The sequence below is a fragment of the Chionomys nivalis genome, chromosome 7 (genome assembly GCF_950005125.1).
Source record: "Chionomys nivalis chromosome 7, mChiNiv1.1, whole genome shotgun sequence".
NCBI classification, from domain to species: Eukaryota; Metazoa; Chordata; class Mammalia; order Rodentia; family Cricetidae; genus Chionomys; species Chionomys nivalis.
Genome location: NC_080092.1, coordinates 10,355,165 through 10,361,113, shown reverse-complemented (window position 1 = coordinate 10,361,113; position 5,949 = coordinate 10,355,165).

Genomic DNA, 5,949 nt, shown 5'->3' with positions numbered 1-5,949 from the left:
CAGCTGGTTCTCAGGAAGCGGTGGAGCGCTCACAGAAGTTATAATAATTCCACCAGGAAACATCGAGTGTACTGGCTCGTGCTGGTAAACCCAACAAAGCTTGGGAAGCTGCGGCAGAAAGGTCTTGAGTTCAAGGGCAGCCTTAGCCACCTTAAGACCCGCCCCCCCCAAAAAGGAAAAGAAATCCCAACAGTAGAGAGGACCCCAAAGTATGTAATCAAAGGCTCAAAAGTCAACATCAGCCGGGACTGTGATGGGGCACGCCTTTAATCCCAGCACTCAGGAGGCGGAGGCGGCGGGGGTGGGGGTGGGGCAGTCCTGAAGCCCCTAGACCCTGCCGCCCAACTGGCCGTCTCACCACGAATGAAGCAGGAAGGTACCTGAGTTACTAGTTCCTGTAAAAGGAAGTTAGCCAAGGAGCCAGTGGGGTGTGGCTGGAGGGCCAAGGAGGCCCACAGGAAACCAGAAGGGTGTTTTGGTTCAAAAGAAAGGTAGGGAGCTGAGCTGAGTACAGGAGAGAAGCACGGGAGTTGCTGCCTCTATTTCCCGTAGGCACCCAACTCATGGCGTGGACCAAGGCAGGAGACACAGTGGAATGCCAAGTCCCTTTTCTTTTTCTTTTATTTTACCTTTTCTTTTTTTTTTTTTCCCTTCAGTGCTGAGGAGGGAACCACAGCTTTACTCGTATTTGGCGAGCGGAGTGACACCCATGGCCTGTCACGTCCACTTAATAACTGAAATAGAATGACCAGAACTGGTCAGGCTGGGAAGTGACCAGGGCTGCTGTCATAAGCCAGCCTGGGAGGGGCCAGGCTCAACACCCCAAGGCATCCTGGGAGGCATATAGGTGTGGAGGCTTCAGCATTTGAGCACACCTGCGAACCCAATACGGCTCTGGCCGATTTTCTTATCAAGCAGCCTGCTGTCCGTTGTTCCTGCTGACCAGTGCCAAAGTCTAGGTTCTTTCAGGCTCCTTTAGGGCACTGTAAAGTGCCCTCAAGAACACCTTCCACACTGTCTTCTGAGCTCCAGGGCTCACCTGGTGCTGGGTCACCAGCCATAGTCAGAGATAGCTGCCAGAGCAGGGTCCTGCTGGGTGCAGAGAGGGATATGGGAGAAAAGTCATCACCATACGTGAAGCTAAAGTGCAAGGTGGCACATCATTTATGCTCCGTGCTGCAAATGTTAAGGCCCTGAAGCATTGGCCAATGAGGAAGAAGGAGGCAAGATGAACCCCCGAGTGGATAAGGGTGCAAAGGCAGACACTAATATTGGTCGGCTTCGTCCTCACTCTAGACCTCCAGGCTTTGGACCCCTGCCGCTTGCTCCTGGTGGAGCTGGCATGGTCACCAACACCTAAGGAGTTAACACCTGCCTGTTGCAGAGGCCGGGCAGCACAGACAGAAGTAACAGAGGCAGTAGCTGTGTGCAGCCAGTAGCTCAAAAGCTGAAATGTGAGACGCTGGACGCCAGAGGCAGGCCAGGGAAAGACAGAGAGCAGAGCTGAGGAAGAGGGTTTCTCTGGCAGGAGCCCGAACTGGCTGCTTGAGCCTCGATTCCTTGGCTCAGGCCCTCCCACACAGTTGCCTCTCCTGCCTGAAAGCTGGCTTCTATAGCGTCCACTCAAATCATGGCCAGTATCCAGCACTGCTGACCACGGGACAACAGTTCTATACTGCAGATCTGTAAGAGGCCATGGGCTCTGTTTTCTGCAAGACTGAAGAAGAACAGGGCAGTGGTGGCGCACGCCTTTAATCCCAGCACTCGGTAGGCAGAGGCAGGCAGATCTCTGTGAGTTCGAGGCCAGCCTGGTCTACAAGAGCTAGTTCTAGGACAGGCTCCAAAGCTACAGAGAAACCCTGTCTGGAGAAAAAAAAAACAGAAGAAGACAGGGACGTCTCAAGGGTTCCAACCTCAGAACCAGCATTGAGGTCCCTGAATATTGAGCAGAACTGAGACATGGGAAATCTTTTTGTCACTCAAGAGAAAGCCAGGCCAGCCCAGCGGTGGTGGCGCACGCCTTTAATCCCAGCACTTGGGAGGCAGAGGCAGGCGGATCTCTGTGAGTTCGAGACCAGCCTGGTCTACAAGAGCTAGCTCCAGGACAGGTTCCAAAACCACAGAGAAACCCTGTCTCGAAAAACCAAAAAAAAAAAAAGAGAAAGCCAGACCTGGGTGTTGGCATAGCTTTGCACAAAGTCGCTGGACATAAAGCAAGAGCCAACTAGAAGCTCAAAGTGCTAGGCATAATTGAGCATTTGATGTAGGTGGGTCTTCTTTCTATGTGTTGCTTTCATTGGTTAATTAATAAAGAAACTGCTTGGCCTGCTAGGTCAGAAGATAGGTGGGTGGAGTAGACAGAACAGAATGCTGGGAAGAAGGGAAGTGAGTCAGATGCCATGCTTCTCCTACCCAAGATGGACGGTGGTTAGAATCTTCCTGGTAAGCCACCACTTTGTGGTGGTACACAGATTACTAGAAATGGGTTAATCAAGATGTGAGAGTTAGCCAATAAGAAGCTAGAACTAATGGGCCAGGCAGTGTTTAAATGAGTACAGTTTCCAGGTAATTATTTTGGGTAAAGCTAGCCAGGAGCCAGGCCGCAGCCCGCTGTTCCTTCTATAAGCATTCATCTCTATTCCCAGCTAATCCTGAAGCCACCTGTGAATAGAGACTTTTATTTATGAACCCCAGTTTACAGATGGAAAACAGAGGTTCAGAAACGGAATACCACATAGCCAGACTGCTGGCAAAACTTACCTGAAATTGGGCTTGTAGGACAGGTGGGATCATACACAGGGGAAGCACAGGTCCTGAATTCAAGAAGGTGAGGGATGAACCCGTAAGTGGCTGGTGACAGAGGAGCCTGGCTTCTATTCTTTTTTTTTTTTTTTTTTTAAGATTTATTTATGGCCAGCCTGGTCTACAAGAGCTAGTTCCAGGACAGGCTCCAAAACCACAGAGAAACCCTGTCTCGAAAAACCAAAAAAAAAAAAAAAAGAAAAAAAAAGATTTATTTATGGGGGCTGGAGAGATGGCTCAGTGGTTAAGAGTACTGCTCTTCCAAAGGTCCTGAGTTCAATTCCCGGCAACCATATGGTGGCTCACAACCATCTGTAATGAAGTCTGGTGCCCTCTTCTGGCCTGCAGACATACATACAGTCAGAATATAGTATACATAATAAATAAATAAATATTCTTTTAAAAAATATTTATTTATTATGTATACAGTATTCTCAATATTCTGTCTGCATGTGTGCCTGCAGGCCAGAAAAGAGCAGCAGATCTCATTACAGATGGTTGTGAACCACCATGCTGGGAATTGAACTCAGGACCTCTGGAAGAGCAGGCAGTGCTCTTAACTTCTGCGCCGTCTCTCCAGCCCCCTGGCTTCTATTCTTAAGAGCTGATAACAGCATCCAGAGGAAACTGGGAAAGCCTGGGCCCAAGACCACATCAGGAGGGAACTCTCTCCTCCTCCATATCCCCTGGGGCAATGAGTACTTTAATCTTTATTTTAGACAGGTTTTCAGCAACCCAGGTTAGTCTGAAACTTGTACCATAGCTGAGAATGACCCTGAATTTCCCATTCTTCTGTCTCCACTTGGCAAGGGTTTAGAGGTGCGGCCCTCACCCCAGTTTGTGCAGTGAGGATCGAATCCGAGGTTCTGTGCACACTAAGCAAGAACTCTACCAGTTGAGCCACATCCCCAGCCCTACAGGTCACTTCTGAGCAGGTGACAAGCATCCCCTATAGAGATCATAGATATGTTTGAAGTCTGGGGTTAGCATGGCCCTGTTTGAAAACTGAGTGACATTTGCTGTGGGAAGCACTCTCACAGTGTTGGAAATGACCAGAAATGCTTTCCTAAACATCCACAGCCACTGCAGACTAGACGGTCTCAGCTTCAACGCCTGGCCTTGCTGTGTGACCTTGCCTCACTCAGTAGCACGCAGTCTTCCTCTTCTGTAGATAAGAGAGTTCCAGAGGCTAGGTTGCTAGGTTGCTGTGAACCTCTGCCTCCCAAGTGCTGGGATTAGAGGTGTGCACCACCACCACCCAGTCAGGGGCACTGGCTGCTCTTCCAGAGGACTTGGGTTCAAGTCCCAGCAAGTGCATAGCAATTCCCTGCCTTCTGTGACTTCAGTCCCAGGGGATCCAGTGCCGTCTTCTGGCCTCCTCTGGCATTACATGCATGTGGTGCACATACACATCAAACGAAGGTAAATTTGAAAATTGCAAAAAAAAGATTATAGGCAGCTGGACAGTGGTGGTGCACACCTTGAATCTCAGCATTCTGGAGGTGGAGGCAGGTGGATCCTTGAGTTCAGTGCTTACACAGAGAAACCCTGTCTCGGAAAAAAACAAAACCAAACAACAACTAAGCTCCATCCAGAACCCTCTCAGAGCCCTTCCCAGTCTGGCGGAGGACTCTTAAGTCAGGGTCTTTCTTGACAGACAGCCCAGCCTGACCTCGGCTTCCAACGTGGTGTGTAGTCTCACTATAGCGTTAATGGTTCTCCCCTCTCTCCTGGGGACCGAGCCTAGGGCCTCATGTTTGCTTCCTATTGCTCTACCATTGAGCTATAGTCCCAGACTCTCAACCCCTCTTAAAGTCAGGATCGTGCTAAGTTATTCAGGTCGACTTTGAACTCACTGTAGAGCTCAGGAAGCCTTTGACTTGGCTCCTCCTTCCTCAGCTGACAGTGAACTGCAGGCATCTGCCGGTGGGTCCTGCTAAGATCAACTTATTATTTTTTTAAAAAATTGTGTGTGGGGGGCTGGAGAAATGGCTCAGTGGTTAAGAGCATTGCCTGCTCTTCCAAAGGTCCTGAGTTCAATTCCCAGCAACCACATGGTGGCTCACAACTATCTATAATGAGGTCTGGTGCCCTCTTCTGGCCTGCAGGCATACACACAGACAGAATATTGTATACATAATAAATAAATAAATATTAAAAAAAAAATTGTGTGTGTGTGTGTGTGTCAAGTGTGGCACACTCGCATGAGTGTGTGGATACAAATGCCCGTGTGTAGGCCAGAGCAGTAAGCTGGGCATTCTTTCCTATTAGCTTCCACCTCATTGCCAACGACAGTCTTTCTCTGTGAACTTGAAGGAAGTCTGAGGTTTTGGCTAGGTTGGCTGGCCCTGAGTTCCTGGGAGCCATCTATCTCTGCCCCAGGATACCGAGAGAACAGGCACACTCAGCTCTGTCCAGTGATTTACTTGCGTGCTGGGGATTTGAACTCAGGTTCACATGCACCATATGTTAGCCATGTTAGTCACCATATAGTAGATATATTAGAAGAAAGAACCGACAGAAAGAATGGTAAAAAGAGATTTATTATATTGAAAGTTTACACAACACAGTCTGGGTAATCGAACAATGGCTGAGAATCCATGGGCTGGATGCCTCGGCAGTCCAGACTTGGTGTTAAAAGGCTGGAGAATTCCTAGAGAGCCGCAGGTTTTCAGTCCACAGTGGGAGCCTGAAGAAGCTGAGCTCTGATGTTAGTGAAGGAATGGATCAGATGGGCCTAGACACAAAGGCAATGAGAGGAAAAACAAAGCCTTCCCCTAGCACACCTCCTAGACAAAAGGCAAAAGGTTCCACCTACGTTTGGGTGCATCTTCCCACTTCAACCTACTTATCAAAAACAGTCTCTGCAAAGGTGCTGAGCAGTTATCTCTTAGCTGACTCCAGATCATCTGATTAACAATTTCCCTGAGGAAGAGCTCTTATCCACTGAGCCATCTTCCATTTTCCCAGATTAACAACTGCCTACCCCAAGGAAGAGCTCTTATCCTCTGAGCTACCTTCCCAGATTAACAGCTACCTACCCTGAGGAGGAGGAGCTCTTATCCTCTGAGCCATCTTCCAAGCTCCCTTTTCTCCATTTGTGGTTTGCTTTCTGCTTTGCTGGGGTTGGAACTCAGTGCTAGGTGA